General features: G+C 39.6%; 1 pseudogene; it reads left to right on the forward strand.

Moving 5' to 3' along the window:
- The first annotated feature begins 459 nt into the window (after nt 1-459).
- On the forward strand, nt 460-27,896 carry LOC124003314 (annotated as a pseudogene).
- The last annotated feature ends 47 nt before the right edge of the window (nt 27,897-27,943 follow it).

The following is a 27,943-nucleotide window of genomic DNA, read 5'->3' on the forward strand; positions in this document are numbered from 1 at the left end:
TCAGAGGTGTCACGCACCTAATTATTGAAGGGCCATTGATGGCCAAATTCAATATATTTTAATTTGACAATATCAATATCAAATTTATCAGACGCTCTTCTCCAGAGCCACTTACAGTCAGCTCATTCAACTAAAGGTTGCTAGATATGACAGTATTTGTCAAAACCAGTCATTACAAAGTCAGTGCTAGTAGAAAAAGACACCTGTTAGTACAAGAAAACCAGTAAAACAGTAAGGTAATCATTTTTCTATTAGGGGGTAGGGGTTTTAGGGGGATAACAGTGAAGGATCCTAAATGTTTATGTTTATAAGTAACTAATATCACTTTTATATCACAGTCTTACATAACGTTTTGTGTGTTGAAACAATTGAGTAATCTCTAATTGAGTGGTCTCTAACCTTTGGCCAGAATCGTGAAATGTAGATCATTTATTAACACTTAGAATAAAAGAGCATCTTTCTTAGTTTTGCCTTTTCAGAGCGGTCTGCCATACAGTAAGTCCACATAGACAAATATAGCATAACATTCAGGTAATAAAAATACGAGAAAAACATTGCGATGAACGAAGTTGAGAGGCGTTCAGAGGAAAGTCTTGAAGAATGCTGCTCAGCTGCAAAGCGTGGAGAATGGTGAGCACTACAGATGGCATTGTTTTCTTTGAGCTAGATGTTTAGGTAACACTTTATATTACAGTGCCTTTATTACAGTGGAATTATTCCTGTAAGTACAGTGCAACAGTATTGTAATTACTCATTATTATACTGTACTTACACTGTAATGTAAAATGTAACAGATTTTCTTGACGTGACCCTCACCTAAAGGTCACTGGATGTGTGTACACTACTTTAACATAATGACTGTGTCATTGCCATGTTATTTCTTAGTAAATGGCTGGTCATTTATGTGCTGTAACATATAGCTTGGACACACCTACTCATTCAATGGTTTTTCTTTATTTTGACTATATTCTACATTGTAGAATAATAGTGAAGACATCAAAACTATGAAATAGCACATATGGAATCACACTATGGGCCTTAAAGAGGCCTTGACAGAATGTTTTTATTTAAATCATATTTCATTGACTGAAGTTTTAGATTCCATCCACAGTCATTAGGCACAGTCCAAACTAGAAATTGTTGATCATGCTGATATGTTGAAATACTACATAATATACAGCATATTTTAGACTGTTGAAATCAGTGGACTTTGGTATGAGGTAATAAAAAAATACATCTGTCAAACTAGATGTAACATTATCACTCTCCATGACATTTCAATAGTTTTGCAAGAACTGTACATTAGATGTATTATGCCCCCTTTTCAAAAGAGAACAACAGCTCATTTAAAAACAGAATAAGTCCCCCTTTTGACACCCCCTAGGGTGTCACTCCTTATCCTTTATTTTAGGGGTAGTCATAGTAATATGAAATGAAATAAATATATTGGCTCACAAGCTTAGCCTTTTGTTAACAACACTGTCATCTCAGATTTTCAAAAAATGATTTTCAACCATAGCTACACAAGCATTTGTGTAAGAGTATTGATAGCTAGCATAGCATTAAGCCTAGCATTCAGCAGGCAACATTTTCACAAAAACAAGAAAAGCATTCAAATAAAATCATTTACCTTTGAAGAACTTCGGATGTTTTCAATGAGGAGACTCAGTTAGATAGCAAATGTTCAGTTTTTCCAAAAATATTATTTGTGTAGGAGAAATCGCTCCGTTTTGTTCATCACGTTTGGCTAAGAAAAACCCCCAAAGATTCAGTCATTCCAACGCAAACTTTTTTCCAAATTAACTCCATAATATCGACATAAACATGGCAAACGTTGTTTAGAATCAATCTGTTATGCAGGTGAATGAGGACCCAAAAGCGACTTAGCGAAAACAGTGTCTTTATTCCAGTATATGGCAAAAGTAATAATCCTGGAAAACTCAAGAAGAAAACAAAACAGGAAAAAAATTAAATCCTTAAATCCGAGTGGATTTAAAACATGACACAATCCTCAAGGTGTTTTTCACATATCTATTCGATGATAAATCACTCGTTGCAGTTTGGTTTCTCCTCTGTTCAAAATGGAAAAATGCACGCACCTGGAGATTACGCAATAGTTTCGACGGAGGACACCGAGCGGACACCTGGTAAATGTAGTCTCTTATGGTCAATTTTCCAATGATATGACTACAAATACGTCACAATGCTGCAAACACCTTGGGGAAACGACAGAAAGTGTTGGGTCATTCCTTGCGCAATCACAGCCATATAAGGAGACATTGGAACACAGCGCCTCCAAAATCTGGCTCACTTCCTGTATGAAATTTCATCTTGGTTTCGCCTGTAGCATTAGTTCTGCATTTTCAAGAATGTTTAATGTTTCGATGTTGTATTTTTAGTTGTCACTCTGAAATGTCCCCTGATGTTGATCCCTGTACAGGGATCGCAGCCATAAGAGGTATTAACCTAACCTCGAGGATAGGGAGACGCTAGCGTCTCAACTGGCTAATTGCCTGGGGAAATGCAGAGCGCCAGATTCAAATAAAATGCTATAAAATTCAAACTTTCATTAAATCACACATGTAAGATACTCAATTAAAGCTACACTCGTTGTGAATCCAGCCAACATTGTCATGTTTTGTCATTGATTATCATGTCTTGTCTCTGTGCTTCCCTTCTATTCGTTTCCCTCTGCTGGTCTTATTAGGTTCTTTCCCTCTTTCTATCCCTCTCTCTCCCCCTCCCTCTCTCCCTCTCTCGCTCTCTCTCTCTATCGTTCCGTTCCTGCTCCCAGCTGTTCCTCATTCTCCTAACTACCTCATTTACTCTTTTCACACCTGTCCCCTATTTTGCCCTCTGATTAGAGTCCCTATTTCTCCCTCTGTTTTCCGCTTCTGTCCTTGTCGGATCCTTGTTTGATGTTTGCTGTTCTGTGTGCTTGTTCCGCCCTGTCGTGTTTTACCTTCTTCAGATGCTGCGTGTGAGCAGGTGTCAATGTCAGCTACGGCCGGTGCCTTCCCGAAGCGACCTGCAGTCTGTGATCGCATCTCCAGTCATTCCTCTCTACTGACGAGTGGATTTCAGTTTTCCTGTTTTTGCATTTGCCTAGATAATATCCAGGATTATCGCTTTTGTTTAAGACTGGAATAAAGACTCTGTTTCCGTTAAGTCGCTTTTGGGTCCTCATTCACCTGCATAACAAACATGTCAGATTTTTAAAATGCTTTTCGGCAAAAGCTTAAGAAGCTATTATCTGATAGCATGCACCCAGGCTACACAAAACGCTGAAATAAAATATAAAACATGCATTACCTTTGACGAGCTTCTTTTGTTGGCACTCCAATATGTCCCATAAACATCACAACTGGTCCTTTTTTTCCGATTAATTCCATCTATGTATACCCAAAATGTCCATTTATAAAGCACGTTTGATCCAGAAAAAAATAGCTTACCAAAACACAACGTCACTACAAAACATTTCAAGTTGCCTATAAACTTTTCCATAATATTTCAAACTACTTTTGTAATACAACTCTAGGTATTTTTACCTAATCGATCAAATTGTAGACGAGGCAATCTGTATTCAATACAGCAAGTAAACAAAACATGCTAATTTTTTTGTCTTGCGCAACTCTCAACAGTGTAACCTTGTTCCAGGATCTGCTTCTTCTTCGTTGCACAAATTATTAACCTAAGGGGCAGCATTTCGCTTTTGGATAAACAGCGTGCCCAATTTCAAATTCCTGCTACTCATGCCAGGAATATGTGATATGCATATGATTAGTAGGTGTGGATAAAAAACACTGAGGTTTCTAAAACTGTTTAAATCATGTCTGGCACTATAACAGAACTTATGCAGCAGGCAAAAGGACTAACTGTTCAGATTTATTTAAATTTTGTCCCTCTAACCTTTCCCTCTGTTGTCTTTGCCAAGGGATATTTGATAGGGACCATTTTACAGTTCCTACGCCTTCCACTGGATGTCACCAGTCTTTGGAATTTGGTTGAAGTTAAAGGGACCAACTCAAAACCTACGTACGTCTACGTATGGGTTGTTTCAGTTGCATTTCATTATATTCACAGTATTACTTTATCAAATCTCCAGTAATTGATTATACACACATACAATTCATCATATATTCATATCGTCACAGAATCCATATAAAGTGTAAGAATTTCTTAGGTACTTACATCAACCATTCCATTTGTATTTTCAAGGACTCTCCACAGCTATGTTGCAATTCTTCAGCTACATATGGACGGTACCAAAATAAATGATCTAATGACTCTGCCTTCACGCAGCAAAATCTGCAGTGCTGGGAAAATTGTATCCCCTATATATATATATATATATATATATAACATATTGGTTGCAAGAAGCTCTCCAAACATACTCCCAACGTTTGTTTCGCGGACAATGACCATGGAATCATGGAATCCTCAACGGTTATCTAACCCCCCAGAAACCACGGGAAAGACTAGCCTCCCAGAAACAATAGACTTGCTGCTAACATCCCGCTCTCAATGGCACCCAGAGATATTCTATGATGGGCAGTGATGGACAGAACCCCAAAATAACATTATATCAACTCTGACTACCAAATTTCAATCCTCGTATTATGCAAATGTCTAAATCGTATTTACACACACACAACTCTCATATCACATTCACACAATGCTATTCCCAAACATGCCTAATCAATTAGAGTTTAACCTGCAGGAATATTTTCTAATTTCTATCTCATGGTTAGTTACTATGATTATGTAACTCATACATTTAAATCTGTTAATAGTTCTAAAATGGGGTACAGGTTTAAAACAATACTGGTGCACCTTAATATCTTATACTATATCATAAATGGTCGTACCTAGTTCACACAGATTCTAGTTTTCATCCAGGTCACATAGATTCTGGATGTTTTAACATTAAATGGCCAAAACTAGTTCACACAGATACTCGATGTTTAACGCTAAATGACCAAACCCAGGGCATTCCTGGTTAGCACATTTAAAATAATTGGAATTCACCACTTCTGAGGGTCACTTAGACGGTCACACAGACACTTTTCAGAATGAGGTCCTTCTTCCAATAGGGTTTCACAAGGTACCGTGCTTCACACAGATCCCACAATCACCCTGGCCCATCACTCCTACAGACCGCACCAATCCCCTCTGTGATCAATTCAGTGTCAGGACGGCTCTAGGTCGCCCGCAAATGACCAATGATAGGTGTCTTTGAGTCGACTAACTCTCAGATCATCCTCCACTGACTCAGCCCTGTTTACGCCTCCAAGGTGCCTCCCTCACACAGGAATACACACTCAGAGCCTACGTAACAGAGGCTTGTCTTAAACTCGACTTTGCATCTTTCGCTCACCTCTTTCTTTTTTTAAACTAAGTTCAGGACGTGGTATCCACTCGGCTCGTTGCCTCTCAGATCAAAGGTGGGTCAATCTGCTTCATTCCCGAAGTGCGGTCTCCCTGTGATCCCAAGTTTGAGGGATCCCTGGTGCACCATTTACCCAGGTCGTCAGGAGCGGTCACCAAGTGACGATTCACATCCCATCCTTGTCGCCAAATGTGATGGTTCATTTATTTACTATCAAATGAGAAGAAAACAAACTTATCACACAAGTCAGAGTTATACTTAAACCAAATCTTTATTGACTTATTAATAAGGGAGCAAGTCAATACAACACACAAAGTGAATCAATTGAGTGATCTACAATAATGATAGCTGGTCGATGAATCACCCTCAGATGATTCTGTCACGTTCTTTCAAAATCGAACCCAGAAGCAGACCAGGACAAGGAGAGTAGGAAGAAGGTGAGTATTTATTTACAAGTGAATGTGAATGGGTAGATATATCCAGGTGACATAGCGGGCAGCGGTGGTGAGTTGATGGGAGTAAATAGGTGGATCCAATAGGGTAGCGGAATCCTCCGACGACCAGGCGGGAATGGGGTAAATGATCCGGGTGAGAAACTGAAGACAGAACAAACGGAGGTAAGTTTAAGGCAAGCAATACGTAAAAAACAACAAAACAAATTCTATCCAACTTGAGGCTGATACTATGGCACAACATACTGTTCATGGCTAACGATCCGGCACGGAATGGATGTCAGGTCCGAGCTTATGAAGAGGAGAGATGATGAGCAGGACCAGGTGTGCAGATAGCTGATGGGATACAGGTGCGGGTAATCAGAACTCCCAACTGGCTACATTGCCCGGCAACCAGACAGGGTGCGTTCCAGGACGCCGGAAAAAACACTCCAGGACAGAATACAGGCAAAAAACAGACTCAGGAAACGGGATTCGTGACAGATTCGTTGAGAGCCCTAAGACAAAGTTACAAAGGTTTTATAGCCAAGGTAAACATTTGTATAAAGATACTTGTAATTCACAGCAGACAGTACTGTAGCTGGTCGTATGTAGCTGGTCATATGTAGTTGGTCATATGTAACTGTTCATATGTAGCAGGTCATATGTAGCTGGTCATATGTAACTGTTTATATGTAGCTGGTCATATGTACTCTAGCTGTTCATATGTAGCTGGTCAAATGTAGCTGGTCATATGTAACTGTTCATATGTAACTCTTTATATGTAGCTGGTCATATGTAGCTGTTCATATGTAATTGTTTATATGTAGACGGTCATATGTAGCTTGTCATATGTAACTGTTTATATGTAGCTGGTCATATGTAACTATTTATATGTAGCTTGTCATATGTAACTGTTTATATGTAGCTGGTCATATGTAACTGTTCATATGTAGCTGGTCATGTGTAGCAGGTCATATGTAGCTTGTCATATGTAACTGTTTATATGTAGCTGGTCATATGTAGTCTTGCCGTTCATATGTAGCTGGTCATATGTAACTGTTCATATGTAGCTGGTCATGTGTAGCAGGTCATATGTAGCTTGTCATATGTAACTGTTTATATGTAGCTGGTCAAATGTAGCTGGTCAAATGTAGCTGGTCATATGGAGCTGGTCATATGTAGCTGGTCAAATGTAGCTGGTGATATGGAGCTGGTCATATGGAGCTGTTCATATGTAGCTGGCCATATGTAGCTGTTCTCATGTAGCAGGTCATACAGTATGTAGCTGTTAGCTGTTTAGCTGTGTGTCCTTATACTGTCTTCATAACACACAGACTATGTTAGATTAATGCGTGTTCACCTCATAAAACCAACTTTGTCTTTGTCTTCCTCAGTGTTATGGAAAAGCATAATGATCCCAATTTGAGGTTCAACATGCTTTCCCAGCAGGAGATTGGTCTGGTCCATCCTGTCCCTGTGCCAAGCACCCAGACCAGGGGTCAGTGGTCAAGCAAGCTGGAGTTCCTCCTGGCTGTGGCCGGACAGATCATAGGCTTGGGGAATGTATGGAGGTTCCCATATCTGTGCTACAGAAATGGAGGAGGTGAGTCTCACATCACATCTTTACATGGTCATACATTTAAACACACATTAAATGTATGGCAAAGTGAGCCTTTGTCTTTTACATTATCAATGCAAAAGAGCTAGTCACTTCATTTAAATTAATTGTGGTGGAGACAGTACAGAGTTGTTCTTTTCATATCTTAGGCTAATATTGAAATCACACAATTACAAGACGGTAAAGGAATAATCATTAAGAGATGTGTAATCATGGCCTGATATAAACATATCAGTGGTTGCTATAATATTATAGGGATATTTACACACTAGGGCTAGATGCTATCAGGCGGGCACAATCATAAAAACAACAGCACCTGCCTGTGTGCACAAAAGGATCCAAAACCTTCTAGGTGCTTCCAGAATCTCTATACTGATATGCACATCACTACTGTCCAACGTTTTGTTAAACTCTGATAGAAATATGCTATGAAGTACAAACATGCCTCTCTGACATGTAGAATTTCTATCTGCAATGTTCGATGATGTTAGGCCACTGGGCGTGTCCCAGAAACTCCATGATAATATCTCTAACATTTACATTACAAATGGATGCACAACACTTCAGGTGGTAGCTAAGTCTGTCAGCTTCACAAACACATACTTGCATTCCTGTGGTTAAACTCAAATATATATATTTTTTTTTCGATATTTAAAAAAAAGTATAATCTTTATGAATTATATCATAAATAGGATTGGTGGAGTTATGTCACACATGCAGCTAACACAGACATGTGGAAATGTCTGCTCTACCTAAAATTATAACCAAGTAATTGCAGCATTTCCTCAAAAATGGAAAAGGCAAGTGGAAGGGGCATAAAGTAAGGAACTTGTCTGTCGGCCCTGCCTTAACTTCTTAGGAGGCAGCTTTTCCACTTTTGGATAAATAGCGTGCACAATTTCAACTTCATGCTACTCATGCCAGGAATATATTATATGCATATGATTAGTAGGTGTGGATAGAAAACACTCTGAAGTTTCTAAAACTGGTTCAATCATGTCTGTGACTATAACATAACTTATGTAGCAGGCAAAACCAAGGAAAAACTGTTCAGAATATTATTATTTTTTCCTCTGACAGTTCCCTCTGTTGTCTTTGCCAAGGGAAATTAGATAGCGCCCATTTTACAGTTCCTACGACTTCCACAGGATGTCACCAGTCTTTCGAATTGGGTTGAAGTTAATCATTGGTGAAACGAAGAAGAGGCACATCCTGGAACAACATTACACTGTTGAGAGTTACGCAAGAGGGAAAAAGGGGCATGTTTTGTTTACTTTCTCTATCGAATACAGTTTGCCCCGTCTACAATTTGATCGATTATTAACGTTTAAAAATACCTAAAGTTGTATTACAAAAGTAGTTTGAAATATTTTGGCAAAGTTTATAGGCAACTTTTGAAATGTTTTGTAGTTACGTTGTGTTTTGGAAAGCTGTTTTTTTCCAGATCAAACCTGCTTTATAAATGGACATTTTGGGTATACATGGATAAAATTAATCGAAAAAAAGGACCAATTGTGATGTTTATGGGACATATTGGAGTGACAACAAAGAAGCTCATCAAAGGTTATGCATGTTTTATATTTATTTCTGAGTTTTGTGTAGCGCCGCCTACGCTAATTCTTTTGTTGCTATCAGATAATAGCTTTTCATGCTTTCGCCGAAAAGCATTTTTTTAATCTGACATGTTGACTGGATTCACAACGAGTCTAGCTTTAATTGAGTACCCTGCATGTGTGATTTAATGAAAGTTTGAGCTTTTTCGCGTTTTATTTGAATTTGGCGCTATGCATTTCCCGAGGCTATTGGCCACTTGAGACGCTAGCGTCTCAATATCCCTAAGAGGTTTTAAAGACCAAAACTGGTTAAAGAAAATTGTGATAAATAAAAATATATACCAGTTGTATTTAACCTCTTAAGCCCACCCGACACGCATGCGTCCCATCTAGCCATCTGGAAATGCAAATGCGCTACGCTAAATGCTAATAGCACTCGTTAAAACTAAAACGTTCATTAAAACACACATGCAGGGTACTGAATTAAAGCTACACTCGTTGTGAATCCAGCCAACAAGTCAGATTTCTAAAATGATTTTCGGCGAAAGCATGAGAAGCTATTATCTGATAGCATGCAACACCCTGAAATACCTGAAGGGGACGTAAACAAAATAATTAGCATAGCCGGCGCTACACAAAACGCAGAAATAAAATATAAAACATTCATTACCTTTGACGAGCTTCTTTGTTGGCACTCCTAGATGTCCCATAAACATCACTATTGGGTCTTTTTTTCCGATTAAATCAGTCCATATATACCCTAAATATCGATCTATGAAAAGTGTGTGATCCAGGAAAAAACAGGAAAAAACTTTGACGATAAACTTTCACAAAACACTTTGAAATACTTTTGTAATCCAACTTTAGGTATTAGTAAATGTTAATAATCTATCAAATTGATCACGGGGCGTCTTAAAATCATGGTCAAAAATGTATCTTCCAAAACATCCTGTCGGAGACCGGAAGGAATGGGCTCTCTCTTACTCGTTTGACCAAGAAACAAAGCCCAGGCAATTGACAAGACTGGCGACTTTGTGTGGAAGCTGTAGGACTTGCAATCTCAGCCCCATGTAATTTGCTTTCCCATAGACAATACATGCAAGTGGCGAATTGATACTTTTTCCAGTTTTCGGTGATCAGTTTTTCTTGCGCTTTTCGATGAAAAACACGTTATGTTATAGTCACAGCCATGATTTAACCAGTTTTAGAAACGTCAGAGTGTTTTCTATCCACACATACTAATCATATGCATATACTATTCCTGGCATGAGTAGCAGGACGCTGAAATGTTGCGCGATTTTTAACAGAATGTTCGAAAAAGTAAGGGGTAGGCTTAAGTGGTTTAAGGACCAAATAATTGACAGCTATGCCATATAAATTGCAAAATAGTTAGGAAGAGATTTTTGATGCACGATTCCATGGCACATGGTTTATGAATTGACACAAAAAGCGACACCGGATTCAAAACTTTGAATTGTTCAATTTAAATTAATTTGCTAAATTCTTGCAACCAATAGAATGTTATATATATATCTACAGTGGGGCAAAAAAGTATTTAGTCAGTCACCAAATGTGCAAGTTCTCCCACTTAAAAAGATGAGAGGCCTGTAATTTTCATCATAGGTAGACTTCAACTATGACAGACAAAATGAGGTGGTGAAAAAAAAATGATGGTGGAAAATATGTATTTAGTCACCTACAAGCAAGCAAGATTTCTGGCTCTCACAGACCTGTAACTTCGTCTTTAAGGGGCTCCACTGTCCTCCACTCGTTACCTGTATTAATAGCACCTGTTTGAACGTGTTATCGCTATAAAAGACACCTGTCCACAACCTCAAACAGTCACACTCCAAACTCCACTATGGCCAAGACCAAAGAGCTGTCTAAGGACACCAGAAACAAAATTGTAGACCTGCACCAGGCTGGGAAGACTGAATCTGCAATAGGTAAGCAGCTTGGTTTGAAGAAATCAACTGTGGGAGCAATTATTAGGAAATGGAAGACATACAAGACCACTGATAATCTCCCTCGATCTGGGGCTCCACACAAGATCTCACCCCGTGGGTTCAAAATGATCACAAGAACGGTGAGCAAAAATCCCAGACCTAGTGAATGACCTGCAGAGAGCTGGGACCAAAGTAACAAAGCCTACCATCAGTAACACACTACGCCGCCAGGGACTCAAATCCTGCTGTGCCAGACGTGTCACCCTGCTTAAGCCAGTACATGTCCAGGCCCATCTGAAGTTTGCTAGAGAGCATTTGGATGATCCAGAAGAAGATTGGGAGAATGTCATATGGTCAGATGAAACCAAAATAGAACTTTTTGGCAAAAACTCAACTCGTCGTGTTTGGAGGACAAAGAATGCTGAGTTGCATCCAAAGAACACCATACCTACTGTGAAGCATGGGGGTGGAAACATCATGCTTTGGGGCGGTTTTTCTGCAAAGGGACCAGGACGACTGATCCGTGTAAAGGAAAGAATGAATGGGGCCATGTATCGTGAGATTTTGAGTGAAAACCTCCTTCCATCAGTAAGGGCATTGATGATGAAACGTGGCTGGGTCTTTCAGCATGACAATTATCCCAAACACACCGCCCAGGCAACGAAGGAGTGGCTTCGTAAGAAGCATTTCAAGGTCCTGGAGTGGCCTAGCCAGTCTCCAGATCTCAACCCCATAGAAAATCTTTGGAGGGAATTGAAAATCTGTATCGCCCAGCGACAGCCCCAAAACATCACTGCTCTAGAGGAGATCTGCATGGAGGAATGGGCCAAAATACCAGCAACAGTGTGTGAAAACCTTGTGAAGACTTACAGAAAACGTTTGACCTCTGTCATTGCCAACAAAGGGTATATAACAAAGTATTGAGAGAAACTTTTGTTATTGACCAAATACTTATTTTCCACCATAATTTGCAAATAAATTCATAGAAAATCCTACAATGTGATTTTCTGGATTTTTCTTCTCATTTTGTCTGTCATAGTTGAAGTGTACCTATGATGAAAATTACAGGCCTCATCTTTTTAAGTGGGAGAATTTGCACAATTGGTGGCTGACTAAATACTTTTTGCCCCACTGTATATATACAGTGCCTTGCGAAAGTATTCGGCCCCCTTGAACTTTGCAACCTTTTGCCACAAACATAAAGATATAAAACTGTATTTTTTTGTGAAGAATCACAATCATGAAGTGGATTGAAAAATTAGGCGTGCAAAATTATTCAGCCCCTTTACTTTCAGTGCAGCAAACTCTCTCCAGAAGTTCAGTGAGGATCTCTGAATGATCCAATGTTGACCTAAATGACTAATGATGATAAATACAATCCACCTGTGTGTAATCAAGTCTCTGTATAAATGCACCTGCACTGTGATAGTCTCAGAGGTCCGTTAAAAGCGCAGAGAGCATCATGAAGAACAAGGAACACACCAGGCAGGTCCGAGATACTGTTGTGAAGAAGTTTAAAGCCGGATTTGGATACAAAAAGATTTCCCAAGCTTTAAACATCCCAAGGAGCACTGTGCAAGCGATAATATTGAAATGGAAGGAGTAGCAGACCACTGCAAATCTACCAAGACCTGGCCGTCCCTCTAAACTTTCAGCTCATACAAGGAAATGACTGATCAGAGATGCAGCCAAGAGGCCTATGATCACTCTGGATGAACTGCAGAGATCTACAGCTGAGGTGGGAGACTCTGTCCATAGGACAACAATCAGTCGTATATTGCATAAATCTGGTCTTTATGGAAGAGTGGCAAGAAGAAAGCCATTTCTTAAAGAAAACCATAAAAAGTGTTGTTTAAAGTTTGCCACAAGCCACCTGGGAGACACACCAAACATGTGGAAGAAGGTGCTCTGGTCAGATGAAACCAAAATTGAACTTTTTGGCAACAATGCAAAACGTTATGTTTGGCGTAAAAGCAACACAGCTCATCACCCTGAACACACCATCCCCACTGTCAAACATGGTGGCAGCATCATGGTTTGGGCCTGCTTTTCTTCAACAGGGACAGGGAAGATGGTTAAAATTGATGGGAAGATGGATGGAGCCAAATACGGGACCATTCTGGAAGAAAACCTGATGGAGTCTGCAAAAGACCTGAGACTGGGACAGAGATTTGTCTTCCAACAAGACAATGATCCACAACATAAAGCAAAATCTACAATGGAATGGTTCAAAAATAAACATATCCAGGTGTTAGAATGGCCAAGTCAAAGTCCAGACCTGAATCCAATCGAGAACCTGTGGAAAGAACTGAAAACTGCTGTTCACAAATGCTCTCCATCCAACCTCACTGAGCTCGAGCTGTTTTGCAAGGAGGAATGGGAAAAAATGTCAGTCTCTCGATGTGCAAAACTGATAGAGACATACCCCAAGTGACTTACAGCTGTAATCGCAGCAAAAGGTGCCGCTACAAATATTAACTTAAGGGGGCTGAATAATTTTGCACGCCCAATTTTTCAGTTTTTGATTTGTTAAAAAAGTTTGAAATATCCAATAAATGTCATTCCACTTCATGATTGTGTCCCACTTGTTGTTGATTCTTCACAAAGAAATACTGTTTTATATCTTTATGTTTGAAGCCTGAAATGTGGCAAAAGGTCGCAAAGTTCAAGGGGGCCGAATACTTTCGCAAGGCACTGTATACACATGTATTTTTTTTCACCTTTATTTATCCAGGTAGGCCAGTTGAGAACAAGTTCTAATTTATAACTGCGACCTGGCCAAGAGAAAGTAAAGTGGTGCGACACAAACAACAACACAGAATTACACATGGAATAAACAAGCGTTCAGTCAATAACACAATAGGAAAAAAAAGTCTATATACAGTGTATCGCTGAAGTCGAGGATCGGTAGGATGTTCAGTTGTACGAGAGGATGTTTGGCAGCATGAGTGAAGAATGCTTTTTTTGCGATATAGGAAGCCGATTGTAGATTTAATTTTGGATTGGAGATGCTTAATGTGAGTCTGGAAGGAGAGTTTACAGTCTATCCACACACCTAGGTATTTGTATTTGTCCACGTATTCTAAGTCAGAGCAGTCCAGAGTAGTGATGCTGGGTCATATACACAAATGTAAATTTACAAATAGAAAACCACATTTTCGTATCCTACAAAAAGAAATTGAACTGTATTTTAAGACGGTTAAATGCTCTACTAACAAAAAAGCTGTTAGAATTGTAAGTATATACATGTCCCTTAAGGTCCTTGTGTAATTGTAATGTGATATTGTACCCCCTAGCTCGATTGTCTATTGTTTGTAATCTATATATGCTTGTGTTCCCTCATGTGCTTTATGTATTGATTTGTTGTTAATAAAAATAAAAAATAAAAATAAAAATAGTGATGCTGGGTGGGCGGGCAGGTGCGGGCAGTGATCGATTGAATAGCATGCATTTAGTTTTACTTGCATTTAAGAGCAGTTGGAGGCCACGGAAGGAGAGTTGTAGGGCATTGAAGCTCGTCTGGAGGTTAGTTAACATAGTGTCCAAAGAGGGGCCAGAAGTATACAGAATGCTGTCGTCGGCAACATCATTGATGTATACAGAGAAGAGAGTTGGCCAGAGAATTGAAGCCTGTGACACCCACATAGAGACTGCCCGAGGTCCGGACAATAGGCCTTTCCTATATGACACACCGAAATCTATCAGAGAAGTAGTTGGTTAACCAGGCGAGGCAATCGTTTAAAAAACCAAGGCTGTCGAATCTGCCAATAAGAATGTGGTGATTGACCGAGTCGAAAGCCTTGGCCAGGTCGATGAATACAGCTGCACAGTAATGTCTCTTAGCGATGGTGGTTATGATGTCGTTTACCACCTTGAGCGTGGCTGTGGTGCACCTATGACCCACTCTGAAACCCGATTGCATAGTGGAGAAGGTACGGTGGGATTCGAAATGGTCGGTAATCTGTTGGTTAACTTGGCTTTCGAAGACGTTAGAAAGACAGGGTAGGACAGATATAGGTCTGTAGCTGTTTGGATCTAGAGTGTCACCCCCTTTGAAGAGGGCGGTGACCGCGTCAGCTTTCCAATCTTTGGGAATCTCAGACGATACGAAAGAGGTTGAACAGGCTAGTAATATGGGTTGCAACAATTTCGGCAGTGGTTTAACTTGTGTTGTTCGTAAGGGGTGTTCTTCATCCCTTATGTGCTCTTTCTGTTCACCTGTGGCATTCCACTCTTTCTCCTGGAGACCTCCTTGGGCCAGTACACCACGCAGGGCAGCATCACCTGCTGGAGGAAGATCTGCCCCCTGTTTGAAGGTAAATATCAGGTCTCATATTTATAAAGGGTCATTGAATAAGACTGCCGATCTAGAATCAGGTAGCCTCTGTCCGTATAAGCTTAGTCATTATGATCTAAAAGGCTAATCTGATTCTAGATCAGCCATCCTACTGGTATGCTTTATGAATGTGGCCACAGGGCCTTGTTGTACGTATTGCATCCATATTAGGGATTCAATTGTCTGTGTTTGTCTGACCATTGATAGCATTTACTTCCTACGGTGGATGCCATCTTGGGGAAATAGACATGAAAGCCTGATAGCTAGAAGGAAGAATGGCTAAAACCTTCAGTAAAGAATAGATAACATTCAGAGGCACTGCAGGACAAACTTTGTCTGTTTGTTGTATTTGTACTCAGGAAAACTGAGAAAGTAGTATTGCAATCCAAAGCAATGTCAATATGATTTAAATTGATATTCAGCAAGTAAACTCAAGGTTTCTGTCTGGAGCCTTTGTCAAGAATGTGCTGGTTGAGGGTGACATATAGGGCCAGACAATTAGCCATAATAGGTACAGTATATGCACAGTACATGCAGGCTTTTCCTTCTGTAAAGGATATTGCACTATTGTATTTGTAAAAGTCAATTCACCATGATTTTAATCACATTGCTTTAACAGTTTGAAACAATATAAGGATACATTTTAGATTGCTTGGGGGGATGACTGGTCTGTTTCTAACCTGATTCAACTTGAAAAAGGGGTTAAAGTAACAAGACATTTCACTCAAGTTATTGGATGAAGCTTGGATTAAACATTAACAGTATACCACAGGCTCACACTAATTCATGAGCTATTACATGATAGAGTAAGTGACAGTCTTTAATGTGACATGACACGTGCATTCAGGACACTTGTCTTGTGTTCAAACATTCACAAATGTCTGTCTTGTTGGAATGGCACCATAACTTATCCACATCAAAAAGAAACACAGTTCAATGTTTTTATGGTTTTAGGTTGAGAATGTGATTGGATATAACATATGTCACATCTATTTCTTAGAAAAAGCCTTTTTTTACATTTAAATCTCCATGTTTGTCTATAAAATCTCCTCCTCCTCCTCATCTTCCTCCTCAGGACTGGGTTATGGTAGTCTGTTGGTAGTTCTATATTCCAGCATCTATTACATCACCATTCTAGCCTGGGCCTTCTTCTACCTCTTCTCCTCATTCAGCTCTGAGCTCCCCTGGGCCAGTTGTAGAAACAGCTGGAACACAGGTATGTATATTAGTGGAGCCTGAGTGCCAGTCTGCTTGTGCTGTCATACCAACTGCCTGTCATTCATTGTCATAGCAAACCTGTTTGGATTGACAAGGACAGCAATGGAGTTTGCATTGCATAGAACACAAACAGATCTGGGACCAGGTTAACTTCAGTGTGTAGACATGTTGACGTTGACATACCTTTGTCATGCCCAAATGATAGATAGTATCTTAAATTGTTGGACACCACTGGGATATCCACTGAGATATTACGTTTTTGACAAGTGGGTTGATTAATGTTTTATTTTTGTAAATATCTCCTTATCCAGGAAAGATTCAGAGAGTTCTGAGACATGCTTGTTATTGTGTAATTTCCTCCTAACCAGCAACCTGCATGGAGTTTGACAGAAGAGTAGTGGGACATCTAAATTGGACAGTAGCAGGGAACGCAACATCGCCAGTGAGAGAGTTCTGGGAGTGAGTACACAAAATCATTCCAATTTATCAACTCCTTATTAAGTCCTTACAGATGGAAATCATGGGAATGTTCCTTTTTGAAGGCGTTGAGAGAATGGTGAAAAGCAAGAGGTGGGATTGTAACTGAAAATATGATTTCAGAAGGAGAGTTTTGAGTCTCACAGACAGTCCAAACAAGCTAGGCAGTGTTCGCTGGGAGCTGGCTCTGTGTCTTCTACTGTCATGGATTCTCTGTTACTTCTGTGTCTGGAAAGGAGTGAAGTCTACAGGGAAGGTAAGGTGGGATCTCTGCCATTCAACCTGATGACACCATGAATACTGTAGAGTTGTTAAGATGAGCTATAGACTGAGGGAATGTAATGCTGGTCTGGTCCCCCTCCCCTCAGGTGGTCTACTTCACTGCCACCTTCCCTATCTGATGCTGGTGGTGTTGCTGGTCCGTGGACTCACACTGCCGGGGGCAATAGATGGTATCAAGTTCTACCTTTACCCAGATCCAGCCCGCCTCACTGACCCACAGGTAGGAACACACTTCACTGTATAATTTGTGTCCAGGTGTAACAAAAACTATCAGTACATACTGTAGTGATTTGTGGGGGATAAATGGTAACGTCTCTGTCTGTGTTTGAGCCCTTGTCAACATGACCGAGGGCAGCAACCATTACCACTGGCACAAGAAACGTAACTCCCTTGGTGCAACAGTTTGTGGTTTTAAGAGCATCAGATTTGTTACAATATCAATACCTAATAAAAAAAATACTCTGATTTTCAAAGCAAATGCATTTCCTGTTGACTTATATCTACAAGGTACCATTTGAATTCTCCTCTAATACCCTGGGATGTGACTAGTATATCGGAATTGTGAAACTATGAAGACAATCGTGTCTCTCTCTGGTGTGTCTCACAGGTGTGGATGGATGCTGGAACACAAATCTTCTTTTCCTATGCTATCTGCCTCAGCTGTCTGATTGCTCTTGGCAGCTACAACAAATATGACAACAACTGTTACAAGTGAGTGTAGGAATGGAATGTATGATGGGCCTATGGAGAACCTACCTCAGAACAGTAACATACAATACATGGACTTTGGGACAATATGTTTCGATAGATGGAACATGAAAACGAGTGTCGTTTTTGTTATTTTATTAAAAGTTAACTTACAACGTTATAAAGGAAACATTGTAACTTGAAGAGTTTTGTACCTGATGTTTACATACTGTACGTTATGTGGAAAATGTCCAGATGAAATAGAATGTTTTTGTAAAGGTGAAATGGGAAGTTAGTTGTTTAAATTGGATCTGATTAACATCCAGACCTTGCCTCGTAACTAGCGACGCCCAGAGAACTTGCCATAAGACGGAAACGCCCCTTTCTGACCCGTCGATATTAAACATGTGAGTTAAGAATTTACATAGCAGACTAGGTGACCAGTGTCATGGTCTTAGTTACAGTAGTCGCAAACGCAAAATGCAACACGAGGTCGAAGAAGACAAAGGAAGCTCTTAATCTATGCCACAGATGAGTAGCTGTGTCTAAGAGGGTGAATTCAAGCAGGACCAACTGGTTATTCTCTCCAAGGAATCGTGTGACTACACTGCTTTCATTCCCACACTGGAACCACCTATACGCTAATTAGTCGTCCTCAGAAGACCCCTTTTCAGAACAAGAGCGAGGAAACAGACCACTAAGACAGAGGACACTTACATCGTGTGGACAATCAGAGACTTACACCCGGTAACATCAGAAAAGAAGGAGGAACTCGGTCCACGAGGAGCTACCCCACCAGAGACCTTCGACACATAATTACATCATTATATTCTAAACATAGAACCATAAGAGCGGCAGTTCGGGGCAAGGTTAGGGCTAAATTTAGCATAGTTTACAAATGTTCACGAATGTGCCTTTTACTTGTGCATTCTCTCTTTTTAAATCCCCATTTAGTGTAACACGTGCCATACTGTGTTGACCCGCTAGGGACCTGTTTCGGGGTACTAAGTTCTAATCAATAGCCTAGACTGTGTGCTTGTGTATCTTATATTATCATTTAGCTTGTTAGTAAAGAAATAATCAACTCAATTGGTGTGGTACAGACTTATTTAGTGGGACTCCGGTTTGTGCAGATTCACAGATTATGCGATATTCAGGACGAGACTGTAGAGGAAATGAATGAATTAGCGACTTTTGTCAAATCAATATACTGACATTCTTTGAGTTAATTTGGGAAATTGAACCTCAATAAAACCAAACTTTCCCATGGTGCCTAGGTTTCTGTGTTATTAATTACCTGATTCATTTCATCACGTAATTATAAACAGTTAATTATTCGCTGAATATATAATATAATAATTAATAATAATAATATATTATTATTCGCTGAACAGCAGTCATCACATTAATCAATACAACATCACGACACTAGATAAAATGTGCTGGCAGAACATTTTCTCTTGCCTGCAAAAAAATCCCTTGTGCACATAATTCTTTGGAGGTTGGGTTGAAGAAATGGTAGAGTACCTGGAAAGTTTGGTGATCTCCATATTGTAGGTCATTTGGATGCCTTCGTGTTGTGACTAACAGGGAAGTGAATCTCTTTTTAGGGACTGTGTGTACCTGTGCCTGTTGAACAGTGGAACCAGCTTTGTGGCCGGTTTTGCGATCTTCTCTGTTCTGGGCTTCATGGCTTATGAACAAGGGACAGACATCTCAACAGTGGCCGAATCAGGTAAGTGTTGCAGCAGTGAGATTTGAATGAATGAATTCATGAATAAACAACTTAATTCACAGACAAACTAATTAAAATACTCTTGTAAATTCTGGTTTGTTACAAGGCAGGTGTCTAAGCATTTCAGGGATCTAACTATTCCCTCTGCCCCTGAGAGTTCAGTAATGAGTTTACCTGTATTGCTGCATACAGGTCCTGGCCTGGCATTCATCGCCTACCCTCGTGCCGTGGCTATGATGCCATTACCACAGCTTTGGGCCATCTTCTTCTTCATCATGATAATCCTACTGGGTTTAGACAGTGAGGTGTGTTCAGGTGGTTCTGAAGGCCTACGAAATATTTTCTTTGCAAAGGATATTTACGTAACCTACAATAAATGCTATAATCATCACTAAACTAATGGATGTGAAACTGTGAATGAGTAGCTAGTATTTCAAAGAAGAGTTTCCACTGAACCCCATCATCTCTCCTTCAGTTTGTAGGTCTGGAGGCATTGATGACAGCCATCTCAGACATGTATCCCTCTTTCTTCCTGGTTGGCCATCGGCGTAAAGTGCTCCTCCTCATCATCAGTGTGGGTAGCTTCTTCATTGGCCTGGTCATGGTCACAGAGGTGAGAGGTCATTTGAAGTCATCATTCTATAAGGATATAGGATACAAAATATAGAATTTAGGGATTCAGGGATGACAGTAACGAGATATGATCAATAATACTCATCAAGTGATCTTTTTACAACATATCCCTGTATTTCAACAAACCTCCTGGTTCCGCAGAATTGTTGGTTGATTTATTCTGTATGCGATTGGGCTGCTGGACACACCTACGATCATTGTCTGAGTGTTTTGTAGACTCTGGAGGTAGATTAGTCTTATTGTTGTGCTCAGTAAGACTGTACCTTGTACTTTCGTTCTACCCCTCCTCTATTTGCAGGGAGGCCTGTATATCTTCCAGCTGTTTGATTCCTATGCCTGCAGTGGGATGACTCTGCTTCTCTTCGCTATACTACAGTCAGTGTGTATCAGCTGGGTTTATGGTGAGATAGCCCGGCCTACTCCCAGTGCCGTTTCTAAGTATAAATTCCCATTTATGGCCCTCAACCACTTTTGTTCAATGTCAGTCAGGGTCTCAACTTACTGTTAGTTAAGATTGTGTATTCTACTATGTGACATTTTGAAATGTGGTAGTGCATCTGCAGTCTTCCTCTTGTTATGTCAGTCACTGACAGTCACCCAATTAGCCCATGTCAGCTACCCTGTTATAGTTGGCAAGGTAAGTTAGTCTAGCCAGCTATCTAAACCTTGTATTATATTACAAACGTTCATGAAGGCATTTTCATGTAAGTTATTATTAAGTGTTACCACTATCATTGTAGGTGTTATGAAAAGATAAGAGTAAAATATGGTCAGTGCTATCAGGGATCCTTGTGACGTCCCTACCTTACACCCTAACCCCTACCTTACCCTTACCTTAACCATTTTAAATGTCAACTTCAATTGAGTTGGAACATCCCAAGGATCCCTGATAACAAGGAATAAAAGATCCTGCATGGCCCCAATGCATCAATCCCAGATAATCAATCACAGAAACCCTAATTGCAGGTCAGCTTCCCTCAGGATGTTTCTGTTCAAGGTGTTTATGGCGTTTTCCAAGTTGTTCCTCTAGCAGACATTGCCATTTTGGACATTGACGTGAAACGACACCTCGTTACCTTGGGATTATAAGGTTATGACATGTTGGTCAAAAATTAGTTATTCCCATAGAGTTGCTCTTTAAAAAGTTAATTTACAAGGAAAAATCGGAAGTTATATCTACACAAACACCTTTTAACTTGGTGCTATAAGGTTCTATATGCAATCCAATCACAATGATATGTTGTCAATATAATTGTACATAAGGTGATATACATGAAAACAGGAGGACATCACAAAACAGTTCTGAGATCTGTGACTTGAAACATTTTCATTATCTCAAAACTATTAATTTTGCACGTAGAACCTTATAGTCCCAAGTCCTTGAGGATTCACATCACAGGTTCTGGTTGTAACATGTACGCTGGGAGTCGGGAAGCAAGTTCAGGGAGTGTATTTAATAACTCGATTAACATCAAACATAACAAAAAATATAGGTAGCGTACAGACATGAACACCGGAACAGATACAATAACACCTGGAGAAGGAACCAAAGGGAGTGACAGATATAGGGATGGTTTATCAGGAAGGTGATGAAATGGATGTGAGTCTGATGAGGTGCTGGTGCGCGTAACGGAAGTGACAGGTGTGCATAATGATGAGCGGCCTTGGTGACCTAGAGAGCAGGAGAGAGAGTACACTTGACACTGGTCCTCTTTTTATATTAGATTTCTTTTTCACCAGTTTTTCAGAAGAATGGCCATAACGTAAGCTCTTATTTTCTAAACAAAGAAATACAGGTACCTTAGACCAGTGTTTCCTAAACTCGGTCCTGAGGCCCACCCCTGGGTGCATATTTAGTTCTTTGCCACAGCACTACACAACTGAATCAAATAATAAAAGCTTGATGATGAGTTGGTGATTTGAATCAGCTGTGGGGGGCACAGGACCGGGTTTGGGAATCCCTGGTTAGATCTGTTGTCCAGGTTTCCTAATCTGAACCTGTCTGTCACTTGGTGGTTTGAGAATGTTTACCTAGGTATTTGACAGACCAACTTTTAAACCCTTTTATTGACTGCTGTTATTTTGAGTCCCTGTTGATATGTTTACTCCACAGGTGCAGACCGTCTGTACGATAATATAGAAGACATGATCGGTTATCGACCATTACCCATCATTAAGTACTGTTTGAAGTATGTCACTCCAGTCATCTGCACTGTAAGTTACACCCCACTGTCAACAGCTAATTATTATTTTTCCAATTATAGTTATAGTAAACATGACGTTGATGTCACAGTAATACAAGTGATTTACAGAAAGCCAAAAGTTAAGATGACAATACAGAGAAATATAAATGGATTCCTATGTGTAACCTATGTAAAGTAGAAAATCCTAACTTTATGTTCATTATAAATGCTTCTATAAAAACAAAGAGAGTCGCACACTCTATGTATAATCTCACTGTAATTTATTGAGAAAACCACCAACGTTTCAACATCATTGTTCCTTCTTCAGGGTAATGAATGCCTGAACCAGGTTATGTAGACAAAACAGTGCAATTAGTGCAACTAATGACAATAGTGAGGGGTGTGTCATAATTACTAGGTTGATTGATTAGGAGTGAAACTATTAGGAGACAATAGTTTACTACATATTTAATATATTAGGCTTGTGTTACCATTAGCACAAGCATAGGATTAATATTAACATACATTACTGTTTAATTTAATTTCACATATTCAGTTGCACTCAAAAGTTGCACTCAAAAGTCTACTCATTCAAGGGTTTTTCTTTCTTTTTAGTATTTTCTACATTGTAGAATAATAGTGAATATATCACAACTATGAAATAACACATATGGAATCATGTAGTAACCAAAAATTGTTAACTAATCAAATATATTTTTGACATTAGATTCTTCAAAGTAGCCACCCTTTGCCTTGATGACAGCTTTGCAAACTCTAGGCTTTCACTCAACCAGCTTCATGAGGAATTCTCATCCAAGCCCCCCTCCACACCCCACATCACACCTCCTCCTCCATGCTTCACGAATGGAACCACACATGCTGAGATCATCCATTCCCCTACTCTGCATCTCACAAAGACATGGAAGTTGGAACCAAAAATCTCAAATTTGAACTCATCAGACCAAAAGATAGATTTCCACTGGTCTAATGTCAATTGCTCATGGTTCTTGGCCCATTAAAGACTCTTCTTCTTATTGATGTCCTTTAGTAGTGGTTCCTTTGCAGCAATTTGACCATGAAGGCCTGATTCACGCAGTGTCCTCTGAACAATTGATGTTGAGATGTATCAGTTAACTTCTTATGGTATAGGGGACGGTTGCGTCCCACTTTGGCAAAAAACAGGGAAAATGTAGTGCGGCAAATTTTTTTAAATGGTATAAAAATGGTATAAAAATCTAACAGTCATTAAATCACACATGTAAGATACTCAATTAAAGCTACACTCGTTGTGAATCCAGCCAACATGTCAGGCTTTTCGGCGAAAGCATAAGAAGCTGTTATCTGATGACAGCACAACAGTAAACAAAGAGTACCATATTTCAACCCTGCAGGTGCTACACAAAACGCAGAAATAAAATATAAAACATGTCTTACCTTTGACGAGCTTCTTTTGTTGGCACTCCAATATGTCCCATAAACATAACAATTGGTCCTTTTGTTCGATTAATTCCGTCCATATATATCCAAATGTCCATTTATTTGACGGGTTTGATCCAGAAAACAACAGCTTCCAAAAAACGCAACATCACAACAAAATATTTCAAAATTTGCCTATAAACTTTGCCAAAATATAACTACATTTGTAGTACAACTTTAGGTATTTTTAAACGTTAATAATTGATCAAATTGTAGACAGGTATGTGTTCAATAGAGGAAGACAACAAACCAACGCTACTTTTCACCTCTTGCGCACTCTCAACGGTGTTCCCCAGTTCCTAGATGGCCTACTTCTTCATTTCACAAATGAATAACCTCAACCAAATTCCAAAGACTGGTGACATCCAGTGGAAACGGTAGGAACTGAAAACAGGTTCCTAAGAAATATAATTTGCCAATAAGAACACAGTGAACAGACAGAGACCAAAAAAACACATTCTGAACGGTTATTCCTCGGGGTTTTGCATGCTACATAAGTTATGTTATACTCACAGACATGATTCAAACAGTTTTAGAAACTTCAGAGTGTTTTCTATAAAAATGTACTAATAATATGCATATCTTATATTCCTGGCATGAGTAGCAGGAAGTTGAAATTGGGCACACTATTTATCCAAAAGTGAAAATGCTGCCCCCTATACCTTAAGTTAATTGAACTCTAATTGAATTGAATTTGCTTTGTTTTGGGATGCAATCTGAGGTGCAGTTAACTCTAATGAACTTGTCATCTAATGCAGAGGTAACTCTGGGTCTTCCTTTCCTGTGGCGGTCCTCATGAGAGCCAGTTTCATCATTGCCCTTGATTTTTTTTGCAACTACACTCAAAAAAACTTTCAAAGATCTTGAAATGTTCCTCATTGTCTTACCTTCATGACTTGAAGTAATGATGGACTGTCATTTCTCTTTGCTTATTTGAGCTGTTCTTGCAATCTTATGGACTTGGTCTTTTACCAAATAGGGCTATCTTCTGTATACCACCCCTACCTTGTCACAACACAACTGATTGGCTCAAATGCATTAATTCCACATATAAACTTTTAACAAGGCGCACCTGTTAATTGAAATGCATTCCAGGTGACTACCTTATGAAGCTGGTTTAGAGAATGCCAAGAGTGTGCAAAGCTGTCATCAAGGCAAAGGGTGAATAATTTAAAGAACCTCAAATATAAAATATATTTTGATTTGTTTAAGACTTTTTTGGTTACTACATTATTCCATATGTTATTTCATGGTTTTGATGTTTTCACTATTATTCTACAATGTAGACAATAGTAAAAATAAATTAAAAACCTTGAATGATTAAGTGTGTCCAAACTTTTGACTAGTAATGTGTATTTAATTGTTTCCAATTTCATAAAATGTTTGTTACGTGTAATCTTTTGTTTCCACTATAATGCCTGATATGCATCATGAACAGGGGGAACATATTGGGTGTGCTCCAGCTCATGCTTTTTATTAGACCATTATAAATGCTCCACCAGAAGCCTGACCAAAATGTACTGGAGAAACTATAACCTTGTTCTAAACCTTATCTTGTTCATCTCTGTCCTCACTCAACCCTCACTGTTACCCTAATATGTTATAATTAGTACAATGCTATCAGAAATACATTGTGTTCTTTAATGTTTATTTTACAACATCCATCCATATCTTTTGTTCTAGGCTACATTTCTTTTCTCCTTGATAAAGTTTACTCCGCTGACGTTCAACAACACCTTTCAGTATCCTTGGTGGGGTTCCGCCGTTGGCTTGTGGTTCACTCTCTCCTCCACCCTTATGGTTCCTCTATGGATGGTTTACATCGTGAGCGTCACTCCTGGTACACTGCGACAGGTAAATAGGGCCATAATTTATTAGGTTTCTGTAGAGTTTCACATTGCTTGACTTGGGCAGGAGCTCTCCGGAGCTGAGTACCAGCACCTAAAATGTTTAACAGCTTGAGCTCCTGTTCCTCTTATAGAATATTATTTCAAAAGTTTTGTGGAGCTCCTGCACCTAAATGTAAACAGTACCAGCACCAAACATGAGTACCGGCAACTGTCTCAGCCCAAGTCAAGCACTGGAGTTTCAAAACAGAAAAGCATCTAAAAGTGGTCCAAAAGCAACCAAAAAGCAAGCAATATATGATAGGTAGCATAGCTATAGCTACTTACGTCGGTTGACGATAGAGGATAAGTTTTTGAGTACATTCTCCAAAGAGGGAGCAATGGTCATGAGAGGCCATGGTTAATTTCTCATTATCAATTCGAAACTTCAGATCTTTTAAAAGTTGCAGGTACCATTTGTGTTGTTATCACTAGTTATGTCTCTATTTATTTCTACAATGATTAGATCCATTTACTCCGCAATACACACTGATGATGTTGTTTCTTCTACCAACTAAGAAAATAGGAAAAACAATCAACGTTCTGCAAACATCACCAGTTATTTTATGTCTCATTCCTTTGGTGGTCTGTCTTTGAAATGCTCATCTGTCTCTTATTCCTCAGAGACTGTCCATCCTCACCACGCCGTCAGAGGATCTCCCCATAACCAAGGCCCAGAAGAATTCCATCCTGGCCAAGCAGTCAGAGCAGGACAGACCCCTGGGGGACACAGAGATACCAGCCTGGGGCCACAAACTCCTAGACAGAGACACTGGCCCCCTCTCTCAGCTACCATCCCTATAGGACTAGAGATAAGCAGGTCCAGCCAGTCACTCAAGGTCCTGACATAAACAATACAAATACTTCCTGTTGTGTAAAAGAGGCTTAAGTGAACCTATAGGACAGAACATAATCCACCCCATGCCCTTTTCTTTGGAAGGAGATGTGGGTGTTTCCAAAACACACTCTATTTCCTGTATGTAGCGCTGATGAGATGTTGAAGCACTGGTTCTGGAAAGTCTTGGTGTGAAAAAAGAGGTGTGGTCATTCTGTTTGGCCCAGAAAACCATGTCAGAACGCAGAGAAAGCATCTGAAGTGAGATATTGCGTAAAATACTGTGATAGGATTGGATGCCAATATCAATAAACTCATCAAACCTTGTGCCATGATTTATAAGTCATGTTTCCACCCTTATTCTTTGGAGTACTTTAAATAAAAAGTGTAATTCGCTGCAGAAATCTCTTCTGATATTCAGACCTAACATTCATCTGAGACCTGCTCCCGTATTCATAAAGCGTCCTAGAGTAGAAGTGCTGATCTAGGATCATAGAAAAGGCTAAACTGAACCTAGATAAGCGCTCCTACTATTGAGGTAATTGAACAGAGACATCGTCATTCCACTGACTGTAAATACGTTTTCCCCACAGGGTACAGACTGTGTTCCATAGCCGAGCTGAAGACGAATACAGGAACAATGCCCTTCTATGAGTTACAGATAAGACCAGTAGGTAACAGCAGTTATCATTAACTGCCAGTTCAGGCTAAACCAACACAGAGCACACCCCACCTGCAATTGTATCTGAGGCAAATTTAGCCTGATTTGAAAAATTAATACTCGTAGCTTTAGACAGTTGTTTGTACAATATCTATGTTCATGCTTTAATGGCTTATTATGGGCTGTATTACAGTGTACAAATGTCTCTGATTGCTGACTAAAGGTGGCAGCTCCAGCTCTACTATCCCTGATGACAGCCTGTGTTTTATCATTCATAGATACCATTACAACCCTCAGTGTAGCAGGTTAGGGTGATAATAGAGTTTCAATGTTTTGATATTTTATTGTTGTTCTCGTTATCATTTTACACAATTCCCCAGCTGCACATGACGTATTCCACTAGTATTTGGTTATGTCATTCCACATGTCAGGCTATCATCTGGAGTGCTTCAGCAAGTTGTAATAGCTGTAATACTAGACAAGTTTATTGTTGTATGTAAGGTAAGACAGAATGCCTATTAAAATGCCTACAGCATGTAGTACGATGAGATCTGTCATTGTGACTGTGATGAGTGACAAGTTGTATTTTGTCCT

Source organism: Oncorhynchus gorbuscha, linkage group LG18 (assembly GCF_021184085.1).
Source record: "Oncorhynchus gorbuscha isolate QuinsamMale2020 ecotype Even-year linkage group LG18, OgorEven_v1.0, whole genome shotgun sequence".
Classification (NCBI taxonomy): domain Eukaryota; kingdom Metazoa; phylum Chordata; class Actinopteri; order Salmoniformes; family Salmonidae; genus Oncorhynchus; species Oncorhynchus gorbuscha.